The sequence below is a fragment of the Melospiza melodia genome, chromosome 3 (genome assembly GCF_035770615.1).
Source record: "Melospiza melodia melodia isolate bMelMel2 chromosome 3, bMelMel2.pri, whole genome shotgun sequence".
NCBI classification, from domain to species: domain Eukaryota; kingdom Metazoa; phylum Chordata; class Aves; order Passeriformes; family Passerellidae; genus Melospiza; species Melospiza melodia.
Genome location: NC_086196.1, coordinates 53,084,692 through 53,104,332, shown reverse-complemented (window position 1 = coordinate 53,104,332; position 19,641 = coordinate 53,084,692). Strand labels below are relative to the sequence as shown.

General features: G+C 40.5%; 1 long non-coding RNA gene across 1 annotated transcript in view; it reads right to left on the bottom strand.

Moving 5' to 3' along the window:
* The window catches only part of LOC134416758 (uncharacterized), a 30,471-nt gene extending 13,977 nt beyond the window's left edge, over window positions 1-16,494 (bottom strand). Inside the window, exons 1-2 of the long non-coding RNA XR_010027367.1 lie at window positions 16,367-16,494; window positions 15,285-15,336 (exon numbers count right to left, since the gene is read on the bottom strand). This is a non-coding gene — a long non-coding RNA (uncharacterized LOC134416758). The remainder of the gene's footprint in view (window positions 1-15,284; window positions 15,337-16,366) is intronic.
* Window positions 16,495-19,641: the final 3,147 nt, after the last annotated feature.

Sequence of the window (19,641 nt, the reverse complement as noted above, 5' to 3'; positions counted from 1 at the left end):
GTCTGAACCAGGAAGGGCTGTGGGCTGAGGCTGCATGGGGCCACATTGTGGAAAAGGACTGTGCAGTGCCAACAGCTTAGAAAATTAAACAAAAATTATATATAAAATTATATATAAAATATATTAAACAAATATATTGTATGCCGTAAACTTTTGAGTTTGCTTTAAAAGCCATTTCATTCAATTAGTCTATTTTCTATTTTTAGTGGGGTAAAAATATTTTCAATAGAAAAGTTATCTTCCAAACAGAAATGTTTTTTACCCCTTGGCTATTATTTATCTATAAGGTGTTTGTATTTCTGAATAAGGCACTATAATATACAACATGTCAGAAGCAGTACACATATCTCAGAAAAGCTTCAGGACAACAGGTGGATGAATTCTTCAAATTAACCTAGAGATCATTTTCAGGATGCTAAATATTTTTCCAGTTTGAAAACTCATTATGTTTTGCCATATGTGCAAGGTAGATGAGGGACTGAAAATGGCTTAATAGCCACATTTTTGACAAATAGCCTTTATCAACAACAAGAAAAAAAACCCAAACTATACAATATCATGAAGACTAGCACTATTCTAAATTGTACATTTAACAAAATGGAAAGTAATTGTGTCTGTCTTTGACAAGCATCCATCTCCAATATTAATGATTCTCAAAAAGTCATACAGGAGTGGTTTATCTAAAATTCCTTTGAACAGCTTCTCTACTGTCTTCCCACATAAGAAGACTTGGCCCACTCTGCTATGCAAGCATAGAGGAAATTGGTAGTGCTTTAATTTCTGTTTGTGCTGATGTCGTTGCCTAGGGATATTCTTCCCTTTACCCAAGGGCATATACATCTCACCTCCACGAAAAAAATCATATTCCAACAGGACCTTGCACATAATTTAAATAAAACAATATACCCTCTTTAACTGAGCAGGATGAAGCCCCATTTGGACATTTGAAAGGCACTCAAATGTCCAAAGGTTTGAGGAGTGGATCCTGCAGATTGTGTGAAGCTTGAAAGCGGGTCTTAGGGCAGACTTTCTAAAAGGATGGGAACAGCCCTGGAGCACTGGATTGTGTGCAGCCCAGAAGGCACCAGCTCCATTGCTTCCCCTGCTGCCTGGTGAGGAGGGAACAAGAACACCCCATGGGTACAGCAGAACGTGACAGAGGTGATGTTTTAATGCTGTGAGCACAGACAAAGCTTGAACAGCCTCTTTATGCCCCATTCTCTGCTCTACACAAGTGCCCAGATTCAGCTCCCTTTCAGCTCTCACTCTTGCAGTGCAGAGTAGCTACGAGAAAAAGTCTAGGATCCTGCAGGACATAAACAACACTGCTGCTACTCTGGGTTATGCAAGCAGCCAGGAGTTGTTCTTCCCAACCTCAGGGAGATACAACTGTCATGGAAAATAATTATAGAAAGACCCTTCCAACAACAAAATGGTTAAAAATCCCATAGGGCTTCCAACTGTTTGTTTTGTTATTTTGGAATTTCTGGGTTGTTTTCCTTTGAATTTCTAGCTTTGTTCTCAGACCATTGCTATAATCCTTCATAATATAATCTGTTCAAGTCTCTTGCTGTGTTTCATTTGCAGCTGTACAGAGTACATAGCAATTAGCTGCTGATGTGCTGTTATCTGGTCTCTAGTCTTTAGCATGCTTTATTGTACTTTTCATTCTCCATATGCCACCAAAAGACAGTCAAAGTCCTAATCCCCTTGCACAAAAACCAGCTTTGAATTATGGGGCCTATCACATACTGAAATGGCTGATGAACTTTCTGTGCACTTGCCCTGGTCTGTGTTTGTGCATGTGTGCACACATATGTGTGTGTGTGCCTGTGAGAGGCCAAGAGAGGGAAAGCACTCTTTCAGATCCACCTGAGCAGTACAGGAGAGCATACTGTTAGAGATTTGAGCAAATGTACCAAAATATATTGAAGAAACAAATTTGATTTGTATCTGAAAACAATTATCTTTTGTGTATCTGAAAACAAGTTTCACAACATCTCTGCAAAAGGAAAATGTCTGTGCCTCCTTTGATAATAAAGGATGAATTTTAAGACAGGAGTGGCTACATTGCAATTTATTTGGCTAAAGGGAGCTATCCATAATGGAGATGCCTACTACAAACATGGCCTCCCTGAGGTGGCCAGAAAGAAACAGTTCCCTCTGAGAGATATTTATCTCATGCTAAAACAGAAATGAAGTAAGTCTGATGCACTGTACTTTCGACATTTTTCCTTATCTTAATTTCTGGCTTCTAGAGGGAGACAGACATTACAGTCTCAGATACAGAGCAGAATCATCTGTGGGGAGGTGACCCTCAGGAAATTTCCACCCTACATGCCAAACTCATAGAAAACTTGCACTCCAAGTGAGATTTGCATCAAGGTCATCCAAGTGCCAGACACAAGCTAACCAAAAATAAATCTTTGTCCAGTAATACAGGGCACAGGTGTGAACAGAGCTCGGTATTTGCAGTGTGGCATATTAGGAAAAAGAAGGATGATGGGAAGAGGGGAAAGAGAAGGATGCTATTTTAGCAATAGGACTTCCCTCAGAAGCTCTTGGAAGCCTTTACCACAGTGAAATTTAGTCTCCTCTTTCAGTCCCACACACAGCAGAATCCTATGTGTGCAATCTGGAAGCCAGGGTGAATTTACACTATACCTTCCTACAAAGGAGGAGAGACTTAAAGCCCTCCTGGCTGTTATCACAGCAGCTGAGTCTCAAAAACAGACAGTGGAAGAAAAAGCAGGGAACCAATATTTAACGGTCCTTGAGACTGTCTTCTGTCCCTGCAGCCCTCAAAACAAAATGGTTGGAGAGAATTTGTGTCAGGGAGTTTGTGCTGGGCACAGCCTGGTCACTCCTCTCAGCACAACCAGGCAATAGGGATGGTCCTGGGCTGGTCCATCCATGATTAAAACCAGGCACAAGCTGGCACTCTTTTCATCAGATGATCCACGTACCCAAAGTCGTTTCTCACCTCTTAATCAGTTTCCTGGGATTCAGCTGAGCTGTTAGCAGAAGATTACATTCTGCTTCCTCCACCAGTGGTGTCCAATGCCAGCAGTACTCAAGTGCCCTCAGGAGTATTACTGTTTCCATAAGCAATGAGAGGAGAGGGTGAGGTTTAGGAGCTGGATATTTTATTATTTTGTGTCTGTAAGAAAGGCTGTTTGCCATACTCAGATGTTCCTTAGCTATATGGCACAAAATACAAACACAAACCAGAGGCACAAAAATATATGACCCAGCTTTGCCTTAGTTGCTACCCTCCCATCCCTTTACCTTCTGATGATTTCTATGTAGAGGAACAGTAATATTTTTTTCAGTCACTTTACCCTTGTTTCCTATTTTTTCTTCCTACCTTCTTTGTTGCCAAAAGAATGTACAGCTTTGCAGATGGTTAAAACCAATTTTCAGTTGCAGACAACTACAGGGAAAACCTGCATGGACTCATCTTTCCCCTTCCCAGCCAAGGAGAGCTGATAGAAAGTATCAATCATCCCACATGTTTGTGTGGCCATGTACCTGGATGTGAGGCACAGCACAGAGTTTGTGCTTTGTTCTGATATTCCCTGGGCAAAGAGGCTAAAGGCAGTTAGACCAGCTTGGTCCCCATCTCACAGCCAGGGTGATGGACCATAACTCCTGAAGGATATCAGCCTGGCCCTCGCTGGGGTCCCAGTAATGTTCATAGGTCTCATTTGGGAGCAAGACAAGGGTTGAGGAGACACCAAGGTCCACCAACCTCTGAGCCCTAGGTCCTTCCGGGCACTCTAGTTCCTTCTGATTTGAAGGCTTTTCCTATCATCACATCTGCCTGTCTCCCTGCCCTGTTTTTTCTTCTCTGCTCCTTTTCTTTCTCTCCTCATGCACCCTTCCAGCACCTCCTTCCTGGTAAAATGCAGTACAGGGAGGCAGAACAGTCTGGCATTGGCCTTTCAATATATTTAAATACCAGCAATTCACTGAGCTGGAAAATTGTAAATCTGCAATTTTATTGAAAAAGGTGGTCACCCTGTTCTTTGGAGCCATGTTCAGAGACAGCAGCATAATTAATGGACCTTTATTCAACACAGAAGCAAAGAATGGCAAATTTATTAAGACCGGTAAGATGATATTTTTAATTTCTAAGAAACCAACTTTCCATATCTAGTTTTGCTTATTGCTACATGAAAAGAAAGGCTGTTTAAACCACCCTGTGCAGGTGAAAACATTGTTTTATAATTTTTTTCCCCCTTTGAACTAACACGGGTGAGGACAGCCGCTGACACTGAGGGATTACTAATGTCTTCTAACCGTGTGCGTGTGGTGCCTGCTCTGCGCTGTGTCTAGACACCTTCCTAGCATTTCATGTAACAGTGTTTCAAACCAAACCAGAGGCAGACCAGTGCTGTCAGTACAGCTCATTTTAGTTATAAAGGGCATGCTTACTTGATGTGCTGCTGGGAAAGTTAAGCGAGGCACTCGAGCCATAAAAAAAGCTTTCAATTGGGCAGTATAAAAGGGGAGGCACAAGCCACCAAGTGGAAAATAAAGGGGAAAGGTTTCAAAGGTAGCACAGGAGTCTTTCACATACAGGGTGAGTATAAATGAAATTAAATGAAATGAAATAAAGCTTGTCATCATCCTTTTTACAAAATGTGGGTGGACTGTAGTAGTTGTAGTGAATTATGGCAGTGCTGTGAATTATGTGTGCAAAGAGCTACTAGACAGATGACATAACTCCAGTCTAGAGGATTAAAGGGCCACAGAGCTGTACAGCTGGCCACAGAAATATAGAAGGTATAATGAAAGACAAAGCACCCTCTTCTTTGGGGAAACCCTCTTGAATTGGACATGGTATGAACTTAGAGTGCAGCACCTCCTCCAGAATAACTAAAAGAGCACATCTTATTATTCTGACTAAGAATACTTTCTCCCCAAATTAACAACACCATTTTCACAGTGACATGTCTTCCAGAATAAGTCCTTAAGCAACTAAGGAAATAAGTACTCTACAGAGAGGATGGGAAATATAGCAGCTCTAGAACAAGCTCTTAGTTGCTGGTGTCTGCTTCCCTTTTCTAGGTAATTAAGATTTCGTAACACCAAATAGAAATGGTTGGCTGGGGGCCTGACACTTCAGTGCTCTTGGAAAGAGTTCTGCCAAATAAACATAACTGAAATGCCAGGAAAAAACCTGACTTCTTCCATCCTTTCTGTTCTCCTTATTCTGGCAGTGCTGTCATTCAGTCTCCATCATTCTGTCATCCATCATTCAGGACCTGAGTCATGTGCTTAGTCCCTCATTTACACATCAAGCCCTCCAAACACTGAGCATAGCTGAAAGGGTGTGAGCTAATGGTATCTGTAAAGAGAAACTATTAATTCAACCCCATGATATTAAAAAATATCTAGATATTTAAAAGTAGAAGAGCATTTCAGTTTATTTCCCTACTTATGTTAAGCTGCATCATTTATGAATACAGCTTGTGGACTAAAACAAGATCATCTGCTGTGAGCTTGAGATACCAAATTATTATTGCCTGTTATGATCTTCACAAAAATATTTGGGAAATTTATATATAAATGCTATATTTTGTCAAGAATTCTCTCTCCTGTTAGCACCACAGCCTCTTCCGGTTCTTATTTTCTGTGCTCTCAGTAGTTGCATATGGTTATAGCAAACCAGGCCTGATGAACCACGGGCACTTTCAAACTTGTTTCCATATCTGGGTGCAGCACTCAGTGAGAGGAGCCACTCAGGCATATGGCCTGCAATAAGCTGAGCTCCAGTGAGTTGGAACCTCCTGCTTCAACAGCTACTTGGCCATTTGTTTTCTTGCTGCAGCACTTTGATTGTTTTCCTCCCTTTGACAGAATGATGAAAGCAGCTAGAGGGTTTATGTACCACCTCTACCAAATGTTACCCGTATTCCAGTAGTCAGGTAGAAAATGGGGAGATGATAAGGGAAAAGGTGCCCACTGACTCTGGAAGTCCTGAGCATTAAAAGCTTATATCCTGCTGGAAGGGAGACTAATATACATACAGACAAAACTTCCCAAACCAACTATGGTGGCCTTTGTTGATCTTTCAGCTGAGGTTGTCCATGCAGCAACTGGCAGTCTCAGTTTTCTCTCTTACACCAAAACTGGAATAATTATTTTTTCCAGTATATATCTTTGGTAATTATTACAGAATGTAGTTTAGAAGCACATCAGCATAAAGGTATTTGAATAGTTTAATCACCTCAGTGAAAAATATAATTTACAGCAAACAGGAGACAAAGCTAGTGCAATGGCAGAATAGGAAATAAGACTGGAAATTTTCAAACAAATGTGTGGAAAAAATATAGGCCTTTGAGCAATGCAAACATACAACAGAAACAAGCAAGAAAAAGCTAAGCCTTATTTCCAGCCTAAAGAATGCCAAGTCGTATAATTTCTGAGGAGAATTCAAGGGGACTTCCAGTAAATTTGGCCTTGTTTCCTTCCTCTCATGCCTGTATCTTAAGCACACAAGCTGATCAAACGTTTATTGCTACTGAAGATACAGGACAACAGCTGTGTTGCCTTTTGAGCCCTAGGACAGCACAGGGAGAGTTCTACATTTGTCCTAATTGGAAGAAACTGAAAAGTTTTACTTCAAACTGTTTTGCAACAGAGAGGCAAGCTTTCAGTTGCAGTGAATTATTCATGAAATGGTTCTGCTTCCCAGAGAACATTTCAATTTTTCATTGAAAACCTGAGCAGGCAAACCAAGAAACTGCATGAAATACTTCAATTCTGAAGAGCCATCACAGCACTCCAGAGATGCCAGTCTGTTTCTTTGTTGGGGACTTTGCCTCTCCCCCAAATTCCATTTCCCAAATACACCAGCCAGGCAACAGTGCTGATGCATACCTCCCCAACTATGTGAGAAAGGAGTACTGTTAATTATGAAAGATGAAAAGAAGTCAAGGAGCTTTAACTGTGTGTTTATTAGTTGGGACTTGAAAACTTCTACCACCTAACTCTGTCATTGTTTCCACTGGATAGGGTGCAAAAATGCATGAAGAGAGGGATATGTGGAAGAAAAATGGGCATGAAACCTTTCAACTGCAGCAGCTAGTTTGTGTAGGAAGTGGAGCGGAGCTACAAGGCCCTCCAAAAATGAACAGGAGAGTCACTGAAGGATGAGAAACCAATGAGCAGAAAAAGAGGCCACTCAGTCTTGCTCAGTGACAGCCATAGGATGTGTCAGACAACTCACAGACATGTCAGCTCAGCACCCAGTCTAAAAGCAAGATGCAAGTGAAAGTGAATATGTAGTGTGAAGGTGAAATTATACCCAAATAGAATCACAAAATAGTACAAAGATTCAGAAGAAAACTCTTTGACATCCTCAAGCCAAAGGTATTCATTGACAAGAAAAGCAACTTAAAATCAATTGCTTGACTGTACATTCTTTCTAGAACAAATTGCCTTTGATTTCTCCCACCAGAATCTCAGCTGGTCTTAGATAGCTAATTTCCGTAAAATTCATGCCCATTTGAGCCTCTTGCCCTTAGTGAAGTGGCATATTATCTGAGGTGAAAGATCCATCCTTTCATTATGCTTAAACTTCTGTTCAAGCAGCAAATACCATGAGCTGGAAGCTTCAAAAGTGGCAATGCTTCCTCTCAGCTATTGAAAAAACAGAGGTAAGAAGTCAGTTTCATTCCTGAGATCAAAATAAAAATGGCATTTAGTTTTGAAAAGACAAAGGAATCATCTGAAGCAAGGCAAAGACTAGGGATGTTAATGTAGGGGAGCTCTTAAATGTATCTGTAAAGAGGATAAGAGATAAACATACAAAAGGAGTTTGACATATTTCTCGGAGGGAGAAGTTATGAATGACTGGATATGTTCGAAACTTGGTGTGATGACTTTCACAACCAAAAGATCAAGAGATTCTTGATCAAGGGAATCTAGGAGAGGCAGAAAGAGAAGCATGGGTGAAAGAATATAAGCCCATAGCAAAATACTTTTCTCTCTGTGTGTCAGAATACCTTTTTCTCTGTGGTGGGAAGGAAAGGTCAGAAATATATGAGCACCTGTCTTTGAAACCTGGGTGGCTTCCACTGATAGCATCAGAAAGAGTTTGATTTGGGCTCTGTTTGAGGAACAAGTCCTGATCAATTCTCATCTGAGTGGTCCTTATGTACTCATCCTTCTGTACAAGGGAAAATAATTGGTTATCTGATCAGATAAGGAAATGCCAAACAGGATACCTGATTATAGCAGAAAGCTCATCTATGGAATTAATTAGCTTCATGATTCTCTGAGTCACATAGAAAAATGGAAAAAGATACAGAAAATTATTAGATGCTGACAAGGAATATACAGGATTGTTTTGACTGCTCCAAGTGATTCCCAAGGCACAAAGTTCAGCAGTGCTTCTAGAGCTGCTCCATAAAAACCTGGCATATGGTCTCTCCCTAGCTTAGTGGGCAAGTTTGTCTGCAGAAAACATGGATGACGTGGTCACTGACAGGAGCTCAGTGACAATACACAGAGTAGCACAGTCAGAGATCCACAATTACCCTGCCTTTGGCCATTCCTTTTCTCTCAGTACTGGCCATGCAGAAACTAGCTGTAACAGCAGAGAAGTGTCTAACATAGCTGAGAGGTCATGCACCAAAAATATGAGGCTGCTGCTGTGCACGGGTGCTGCCTGCCTGGCTGACACCTGTTGGCTCTGTCCCTGTGCCAGGGCTCACTGGCTCAGCTGCTGCAGCTGCCCACAGACACTGCTGCGCTCGTCTTTGGGCAGCTGACCACAAAATGACAATTGCTCTTGAGACAGGCAGCAACACTTCTTTCTCTAAGACAGAGTGCTGGCAACAGTTTCAAATTCCGTGTTGAATATTCCCCTGTGCGTGTGTGTGCGTTCTGTTACTTGCAGTATCTGCTTAGAAGTATTAAAGCAAAATGTCTTTGTCAGTTTTGTCTTTTTGTATTTGAAAATTGCTGATGTCATTTTACATTTGTTTGTGAATGGAAACCTGTTTGCTGCTGAGTCACAGAAGAAGGCAAGACATAATAAATACATCTCCTAATCAAACCAGAAAGTTGTGGATCACTGGAATTAGAAAGAGAGTCTTTTTTTTAACCAGCAACAGCAGAACAGAAGGACCCTGTTTCCTGTGCAGAATTCCCTGTCACTCACATGCTTTGACTGATGTGAGTTGCATTCCCCAAAACACAAATGTGACTATCAAGAGCCTGTAGCAGATACTGCCCTTTATATGGAAACAGGAATAGAGGAAGCCCAGCATTCCCCATATAGGCCCCCTTATGCAGCTGTCTGCTGGAAGAAATTATAAAATGCAAACCAGGAAGCTGAAGCACAGAATGATAACTTTCATATCCATGTTCTGATTTCCAGAGTGTTTATCCTTCACCCTCATAATTCCTAAGTCTTTCAAATGCATTGACCAAGGCACAAAGTATTTGAACCCTTGTCTGCATTTTTAAGTTTCAGGAAAATTCTACTATTGCTAAGACCAGCACATTTCCAATTCACTGGGAGACAGCAGCACCACAGGAGCTGACTGTGTATCTACATGATGTTGAGTCATTGCTACTTGATTCTCTGAGACTGAGAGGACATGTCCATACAGTGTGTGATGATAGAATTCTTAGAAAATCGGCAGGCTATAGAGTCCACTGAGACATATGCCATCCTTGCAAATACAGTCGGGTGAAGTAAGAGCTATAATGAGGACACTGAGCTAATGAATGAAAAAAACTGAGAGCAGGACCCTACTACTACCTTGTAATCTCCTACTGTCATTGTGGAGATTACAAGGTAGTCCAGCTGGATTAATAGTAGTAGTCCAGATGGAATAATAAAGCAAGATATCTGTTCCTCAATATAAATTGAAGGCTTTCTTGGACCTCTATGGGTCCAAGAGAATGAGAGAACAATATTACTAGGTGATCTCAGACTTTTTAGAGACACTATGTAAACCTTCCAGTGTTCTTCACCAGCACAGTAAAAAATATTTTCCTCAACTCTAATGGCTTAAAAAGAAGCTACCACAAAGTCCTGCATGTTTTCATGAGAGAAGTGGTGGTGCTGAAGTTCTGTGAGATTCGCAAGAGGGATCATGGTGTCCTTCTGGAAAAGGCTGGTCTCAACAACCCTAGTAGTGGATCAAAGCTCAAGATGTGCTCAAAATGATCCCTGGAAATAAACTCTCACTAGCAAGAGAAGTGTCTTCATGGGTGCTCTAGCTTGCAAGTATTTTCTGTTTCTTACGGTCAGGTTTATTTTGCTGTAAAGGATTCACTGAAGCAGACAGCAAGGGAATGCAGAGACTTCCCTCAGGTCACAAAGAAAAGAAAGTATCATTTCCAAAACTGTAGTTGGCCACTCACCATGGTGGAAGGCTGTAGTACTAATGTAGACTCTTTTACATGCATAACTACCAATGTAATGCCTTTGAGAGGCATACAACACCTACTATTCTCAGCTTTCTCCTTTCCTCTCTTTTTGAAGTTGCCTCACATCCAATTCAGTGCTGCTACTTCCAAAGTCCATTCCCTTGAGGAAGACCAGAAAGTCATTCTGGTTTTCCCCATTTTATTTGCATCCACAGTAATTATTCAGGCAGTAATTGAAGGGACTTTGAATATTTATTAAAACTACATCAAAGGTGTAGCACTGTTTTTTCTTTCTATATGACCTGCAAGGAAACAAAACGCCCCAGATAATTGCATTCAAGTTCAGGTTATTCAGTCCCATAGCTTCCATCTGGGTATTTTTATCTACAGTGGTGATAGACAGGGTTTTGTTGTTGTTCATGGGTAATTTAGTTCTCTGCATGTGTTTCAAGCATTTTGCTAAGAAGCCACATTTTTTGTAATGACATTGATGGCAAAGTTTCTTCACCAACAGCCCCTCTCTGAGGTCCTACACTGTCTGAGGGGAATGGTCTCAGACACACAATTTCTTTGGAGGCCTAAAGGTACACTATAGCTCATTATCTCAGAGAAGGACTCCAGAAGGATTGAAATCTGCAAGTTTGCTCAATTTGAGCAGCAAAGAGAGGCTGATCCCCTGCCAAGCAAGAAAGTTAAAGCTATGAGAACATCAGCCTGCTAAGCCACTTGATTGCAGACTAAGCAGGGATAAACACATTTTATTCACTGCAACATGATAGCTTCAAATAGACATTCAAAATATATATCTGAAATAATTTCTTCTACTCACATTCTAAAAACATGTCATTGCCTCAGTGCCAGGGGAGCATATTAAATTATTCCTTTGTCATACCTTTTTCATGACTATGACATTAATGGAAGAATAAGCACAGTATTGACAGATGATTTATCTATTTATTTAAGAAAAATCTATGCATTGATTAGAAAATCATTAGCATCAACTGGTCTCATGGCTTTCTGACTGTTTATAATTCTTAAAAATATGCATATATTCTTTCAAAAAAATAAATGGAGGTATGGTTTTGTTGTTAAGTATGAGCTATGATTTTCCTTTGTTACAGGTTATGGCAGCAAACTGAAATAGATGCCATTCTGAACTCAAAAGGGAGTTAAAACTCCAGCAATTTAAAGTTTTTCTAGTGTCTGGTTCATCAAGGACCTCAGACTACCTTGTCTGGGGCTTGATATTTTGGTTATAGTTGTATGTTTAAAACCCTTTTAGCTTTCATGGCATAGGAGTTTAAGGGAAATGCCTACCACTGTCTGTCTGCATCTTTCACAGTGACTGATGTTGGAGTACTTAACAAATTTATTTCCCTCCAACCCAACCACACATGAAAAACTGAGGATTTTGGCTGTTCCAGCATGTCTATTGTGTTAGGGCACTGTTCTTTACTTATAGAAAGATGCAGCCTGGGTCATAAATGGGGTTCACCTCATTTTAGTGCAGATGTGGAAACAGTGAGGAGGCTTTATCCTTGGTGTTTGGTTTTACTTCTTTGAGAGGACAGATCTTTCTGTTTAAGCTGTCTTCCAAATAGTTGGGATTCATTAACCTGTGGAGCCATCTTTTGTGCTTGTGTCTCACCAGCCTCTAGAGCATAAGGGATTAGATTTGACTAGACATTTAACTTTTCTGACAGCTGTGACTAGTGGAGCTGAATCCCACTGTAGGTAACATCTTCTGCTGGTTTTATTTGTCAGGGCTGGGTCCAACTCATTTTAGCACACTGCTCTTGCTCACCTCCTGTCTGTTCTGTACACTTGCCACAATCAGTTAATTCTGTATGAGGCACTGTCTTTCTGCAGTTCCATATTGTATTTTCATTGGTTTTTCTTCCTGCACCACCTAAAAACTATTAAAACCATAAAGTGCTTCAAAACAAGCAGGTGTCAAAAAGAAATCTCCCTTCTAAGTATCGCACTTGCTGCTGGCAGCTATTACTTCCAGTTACAAGTCAGACAATTTAAACTTTGTCTAGATATCTCCCACATTTCTAAACTACTGCCTTCCTGACGGAGCTGTTACTTTTGCTGTCCTGTTCTTCCACTCAGGGTGGGTTTTTCATGTTACTCCTGTTAACATATCTTGTTGAGTAATTACTCAGGACCAAGGCACCTGGCAGATGTCTCCTGCTCTCAGTGCCTGTGTCCCAGCCGATTGGCACTTAGTTACAGAGGTTGCACAGGGCCAAACTGCTCTGTCTGCATTGGTCCTTGCTTATCTGGATTGGGGAATGTATTGCAAAATTTTGCAAACCTCCCCACAAGGTTCCCACCCAATCAGGGTTTTTTGCCCTTTTTTTTTTTTTTTTTTTTTTTTTTTTCCTTTAGCTTTGGCTGGTTATTTGGGGATTTTTAAAGAGCCAGTAAGAGGATGGCAAGTATTCAGATCATCCTCATGATGTTCAGAGAGGAATCAGACTTCAACCTGAGAATGAATTCAGATGAAAAGTTGTCTGTCCCATTGCTGACAGTAAAAATACAGACTGATATCAAGAGTCTTGTGACTCAATAATACAAAATTTTTGATTTTATGATTTGTGTTATGTAATGCAAACCCAAAAGGATTCTGTTGATGTAATTTCTGAGGGGTCATTTTTAGATGCTGATTTTAAACACAGTTTTGTTTTGACAACTTAGAGATAAATTCCCTGCTTACAGAAATGATGGGTTTACACAGAGTCGTGTAAATTATTTTGATGTACAGCAAACCTTAGTTGTTATTCTAATCAGGTTGCAGTACATTTGACGTATAACTCCAGTCCTCCATTTACACCACAGCACATAAAATTGTGCACATGTGTGTGCATATTTATACTTATAAATACACATGTCCCCAAACTGTACTTACAGGTATATGTATACACACACCAAAACTTTATACACAAAAGTATATATGAAAATATATACACAGAAGCAGATGTATATAAATCTGTGACCTCTAGTGATCTATAATAAAGAACTAGAAATTTGATAGGAGACAAATACAATTTTTTTTTTTTTTTTTTTTTTTTTTTGTTCTTTTGTCTGGAATGGGTTACACACCCTGTGAAGGGAGCTAAAGAAAAGCATAATTTACAGCACAAAAGGGAAATGGTTCTAATGTTTATGAATCACTACTGTCAAATTTCTGCAAGTAAAATACAATAGACAGGGTATATATACACAGCAGCCCCCTTCATGTTTAAAACATTCTAGAGAGCTTAACAAGTGATAACCTAAGATAAAGCTGCTGTTGGGTCAAAGAATGAATTAAACAAGTGTTGCCTTTAGTCTTGACATGAAAGCATTTACAGAGCCAATGTTCTAAATCTCTGCTGGCAGAATATTCAGAGGTAGAAAACGATAGAGCACTTAAGATGCACAGGCCCTTTCAGCTATGGATTTATAATGATATTTCTGTAGAGCATTTGTAGAACACAAAACCTGACTTGGGCAGTAAGGAAGTAATACCTCAGCTGGATATGTAGGGACTGGAAATTAGATATGCAGCTGGAATTTTAAGAGCTAATGAAAACCTGAGAACAGTTCACCTTCATGGGGATGGACAGAAACAGCATCTGACTTTGTGAACCTTCCCCCCCACCCTTTGCTACTTTCTTAAATTCACACAACTCAAGGCTTTTTGTTTCTTATACATTTTGCAGGTACACTTCATGATTATACAACTGCCAGGCCGAAAGCTCCTAAATGGGTGTCACTAGTGCAATGGTTCAGTCATAGTTCATCCAAGAAACTGCTTCCTTTTATCCTGGGTGAATCAGCCTGAAGCAGGGGAGAGGGGAATTTCCCTCTGTGCCCAGTCACAGAAAGTAGCTGAGCAGTTTATTGTGTTGCTGTCATTGTGTGGACAGACACCTGTCAGCCAAGATTTAGAAAACTGGAAAGATCTGAGTGGATGCCTCTTCCTATACAGCATCAGAAATCTGAAGGATAGTTATGGCTTGCAGCTGTTCCTTGGCTGATCCCAACAATCAATCCACATCTTTGTTATGGGCCATACTCTCTTATAGTCTTGGTCTAACATTATATTAGAATGCAATTAATTAGAGCATCTCTGTTGTTGAACCTCAAATGTGCTTTTAAATAAATTGCATTCACTTTTAAAAACTCCATTTCAAGTGTAAAAAGCCTCCAGGGAAAATAGAGTGGATAAGAACAGAGAGGAAACTGTGAAGATGCTTAGAGTTAGCCAAGACTCCAATCCCAGACAGAAGCCTTTCATCACTCAAAAATTTTCATGTAAAATGTGGAGGTAAGGACTAAATTGTCCTTGATCAAGATTTGATTTTTTGAACAATGTGTTTCAGGATCATCCCAGTTAAGTGTGAATGTGGATAAATTTGAAAGAAAGTGGACTTTAACTGCTTCACTCCAGACTTGCTATCCAAATCTCCTTGGTTGCCCACATTCCATCAGTGTCATGACTTTTGTTTTCCTTTCAGTAAGCTCTAAAAATGCCCAGTATTCCTGACTGCACACAAAACCTCTTTCTGAGCATCTACAATCTAATGAGATTCTGAAAACTTTGTGAACAAACACTTGTTATAGAGTACAGCTCGCCCACAGGGACAGGATCAGACACCAAACAAACCAGACAAGCACCTGTATTTCCTATGAGACACTGCTGGTTAGGAAGGGCCATGCACAGGATGCCCTCAGCATCCTGCCGGAGACCAAGCACATCCCTCCATGCTGTGCAAGGGGCCCTAACCTTGGCAGGACATCTAGCCTAAGCACAAGGTCCTCCCCCTGGGCTTACTGTACCTGCCCAGAAAAATGCAATGTGAGAGACTAACAAAATCAGAAGCAGTAAGGGCACTCACCTGCACTCTTGGAGATGTTGGGAGTTCAGGCCCTCTCACACAAAAGACAAACCTTTGGACAAAAAATTGAACTTTACAAATCCATTCCTTTGTGCAGATCGCATTTATATCCCCGAGACTTATGTAAGGTGTAGCAGCACCTTCACTCAATGCACCGTTTCATTTTTACCTTTATAAATGGCTGCAGGGAAGTTTACCTGAAGACCAGGTGCTTCCCAAGGATTGGCAGCTGATAGCAGTAACTCATTAGCACTGTAGGTGAAGGGGCTGCACCTCCCATTTCTTACCACACAGATCACTTCTCCATAGTATAGAGCCAACCACTCCATGATAATGCTGCCCAGTATCACTAGGTGTAAAAACTGCTCAAAAGGCTGCTGCTAATACGTACTGGAGGTTAATTGCAGGACTAGGGAAAGCTGATGTTTGCCTGAAAACAAACACAATATACATTTGTAGTGGGAAGTTGTAAACAAGGAGGCATGCTGGGTAGGTAGCCTCAAGCTAGCAGAATTTTTAAAAAATCTTGAGACTTGCCTTTACATTATTTATAGGCTGGAGAAGATTCATTGTTTGTGAAACAACAGGAAGCCTTTGTGCTACATCTATTGACAAACTGAAACCTTCTTGGAGTGAAATTTGCTTTGATATCCTGTAGAGATTTCCTCCTAAATTCTGAGTTTCTTAAATATGCTGCTCTGAAGACTGCTCCTTCTCTCACATGCACATTTTCTTGCTATGCCTCACATGGTGCGTGAAACATTTCACAGTAAACTAAACCCCATGTGGTGGGAGAGAATTATCAAGGGTGCAGGGTATCTTTAAAGAGAAAATTAGTAAAACATTGATTCTTATTAACTCAAATAAAACCAAATATCATTAAAGCACTAGCAAAGAGTGAAAAATCTGTGATGTACACAAAGTTGGTGTGTTCTCTGCAGAACCCAGCATAAGCTAAACATGTTACTTTTATAATATTATCAGAAAGCAGGGAACAAAGAAAGAAAGAGAACAGAAAGACTAATTTCTCCCCCAGGAAAACAAGACAAAACACTGTGTCCTAAGAGAATATTCCTACTCACTGTGATCCTTTATCCTTCGTGGCAATGTGAGAACAGTCAGCAAAGGCTCAGTGGGCAATATTCCATTGCTTGTAACTCTTCTGAAGTCCAAGATAGCACACCAGAGATTAACACAGCCCATATCAGACTAAAAACTGGGTTTGCATTTTATATATTGTGATTTATTGAACTGCAGTAGCCCCTAGAGGCTCTTGGTAGGACTGCTGTCCCATTGTGCTCCATGTGCTAGCAGGAGAGGACAATGACGGAACAATGACGGAACTCTTGGGCCCTCACTTGGACTTCACTGAGGTCTGGCACAAGCTCAGAGGTTTTCTGTGCTTCCTTTCCAGAGATCAGCTTCTTGTCCTCTTTTGTATGAATCACTGAGTGATGTTCTCTGATAAAGACCCTCCAAGTTGGTGGAGTTACTACTACACACAGCTTGCAGTTTGCACCAACTCATCCTCACCTGTTGCAAACAAAATCTCCTTTGCCAGAGGGAAACAACGACCCTGCCATGTTGTAGATGGGCTTCACAGCAGAGATCTTCTATTAGCCAATCCCAAGAGCTAAGGAAAAAACAACAACAACAAAGATAAGAAGGCAAAGCTAGCAGTACAGCTGTCAGAAAAGCACTGGAATAGTCAAACAGGAGCTTCAGTCATTCCCTCTGGGCTGGGAAGAGAGATATCTTGTCATGTGGATCTGTTAAGAGAAAAGTAATTAAAAACTAAGGAAAAAAATAAAAGGAGACCAGCAGGAGTAACCCCTTTAGAACAGATGCTTTAAATTGATGGACTTATTTTTCTTTATGTGGGGAAAGTTTTTTTTTTTTTTTTTTTTGAAAGGGGGGGTGCTTGTGTTTCTTCTTTTGCATTGCCTAAGTCTTGAAGCTATTCAGTAGCTCAAGAGAGTGCTCTTCACTACTAAATAGACTTTATGCAATACGAAAATATCACTACATACTGCAGGGACAGGCAAAGGATGGAAGTAGATATGACAGTAATACTGGATCCCTGCCCATTAAATATATCTGAAAACAGCCTCTGGTGCAGCTGGCACTGGCTAATAGGCAGTTTAACTTTCTCAGCATACTGTTGAGTCCTAAATCTGCTTTGAGCACAGTAAATGGCTCTTGCTATACGGAATGACGTGTTTTATATAAGTAACATTTTCTTTTTATACTAAGTTTCTTCAAAGGATGTTAAATAACTTTCCAAAGCTCATTAAAATCTTGCAAAATCAGTAAATATATTTTTAAATTATGTTCAATGCAATCATTGAAAGCAGTATGGCTTCTATCATGGAGATTCATCCCAAGGTGGATTTACTGTGGTACATTTAAAATCCAGAGGTCTGAAATTCTAAAACACTACTCAATCAAGTGGGAAAGGATGTGCATGACAAAAACACGTGTATCAAAAGGACAGCAAAGAAGGCTCTTGTTTTCAGAAGATAATCCTCAAAAATAAGAATGACCTGTAAAAACAAGTCTTTCTGATGAATCTAGTTTGTCTGAAACAATCAAGGAATTTCAGCAAGAATAATAATTTTCTCTATAAACCAAAGGCTGATCCTTTCAGTACATGGCTGTATCCTGGCCCAAGGGGATTAGGGCTTCCTAGTCACCTGCCAACATCAGCTCTGCAGAGCTTTCCTCAGTGACTTTCTATTGCAAGTCTTTGCCTATCAACACTTACTGAGGCTGCAGGGAGCTCACACCTCAAGATTTTCAGTTGTGGCAATTTAATGCCAATTCCTCTGCTGGCTGTGACATGAGGTCCTCAGAGGGAGATGTAAAAGGCACCTCTTTGCATGTGTTTTTCTCAGTAGGAAGTCAAGACTGGTTTCTGCTCCTCAAAGATAAGCACTCAGAGAAGAGGACAGAACAAACAGGAATGAGCAGGAAAAATCATCCAAGCACAGAGTAGAAGAGTAAGATCTGACTTACCAGAGTGTGTTAGTGTGTTACTGCTGCAGACCTGCTACAGACATATAGGAGATTAAGGGGATAGAATATAATCCAACCACAACCACTTGTTCTGTAGCTATCTTTTCTTTTCAGTTAAAGAAATCCAAATAAATTCCAAATAAATTCACTTTTCAACATTTTCACTCTCTAGTAGAGGCTCAGCAGTGGAGGGGAGGCAGGAACCCTGTCAGTCTGCTGGGGGCCAGACACTCAGCCAGCTGTGGAAGAGATGCTCCTTGAGTACAGGTTGCACAAAGCCCACTCTATGCTCATGGACCAAATTTCATACCTTGAACCATGGGCTCAGCCAGACATTTGTTCTTGCTAGGAATATGATTATTCAACTTTTCTTTGCGTTTGATCTACAGACCCCATGCACAAGTGTATGGGCTCAAGGCAGGTATGCTTAGAGACTTCACTTATCCAAAAACTGGGATATAATATAAATTACATAGAAGGTAAGCAGTACAAATAATCATTTGTCACATCAACATGTGAAATGGGTGGCATTAATAGCATGTCTAATATTTTTGTTAACTCAGAAAAGATGCCCTGGAGTGGTATTACTAATGACAGCACTTCATTGTTATGTAGATGTAGCTTTGAGCCAAAAAGTGGAGTGATACTGCTCATACTACATTTTTGTCAAACAAAGACAAATCTAGCCTTGCTTTTAGCATCAAAAAAGACTAACTTTTTTTATCTATAAGATCCAGAACAGTTAGGGCTACCCTTCTGCTAGGTATGACCAATACAAATTTAGCAAGAGCAGTTGCAATGTACTTAGAGATGTAGGGATGACCTTAGGATCCAGCCTCCCTAGATCCATTCTCATCTGCCTACCACAGAAGGAAATCTAGCCTGACATAGCTTTTGCACATAAAGTGAGCAAATCCTAAATATTACTGTTGTAACCCCACTGCTACCCTAGTGCCTCCACTAAACTCCTTAAACACAGTTCTTCCAGAGAAATGCTGACAATAGGAGCAGAAACCATTTCCTGTAATGTGCACTTAGAACTAGCCCAGAGCTAACCAAAATATCCCCAGCACCTGGTGAGCACTTCAGACCTGCATAGTTTCCAGCTCAGAGGGAATTCACAGAGCTCCAAGACTGTGCTATTTGGTGGGCCACTGCCACTTGAAGTTGAGAGCAGCCTGCAGTATGTAATATAATAATGTGTTTTCCTTGAGAGTTTAAATTTTCCTTCAGCCCAGGCTCTGTAGCTAGTTTGCACAATGTAATTAGCAAAATTTGTTGCTGCAGTTGGAGTTTGCAGTAGTGCTTCAGTCAGGCTATGTGAAGCACAATCGAATCTAAT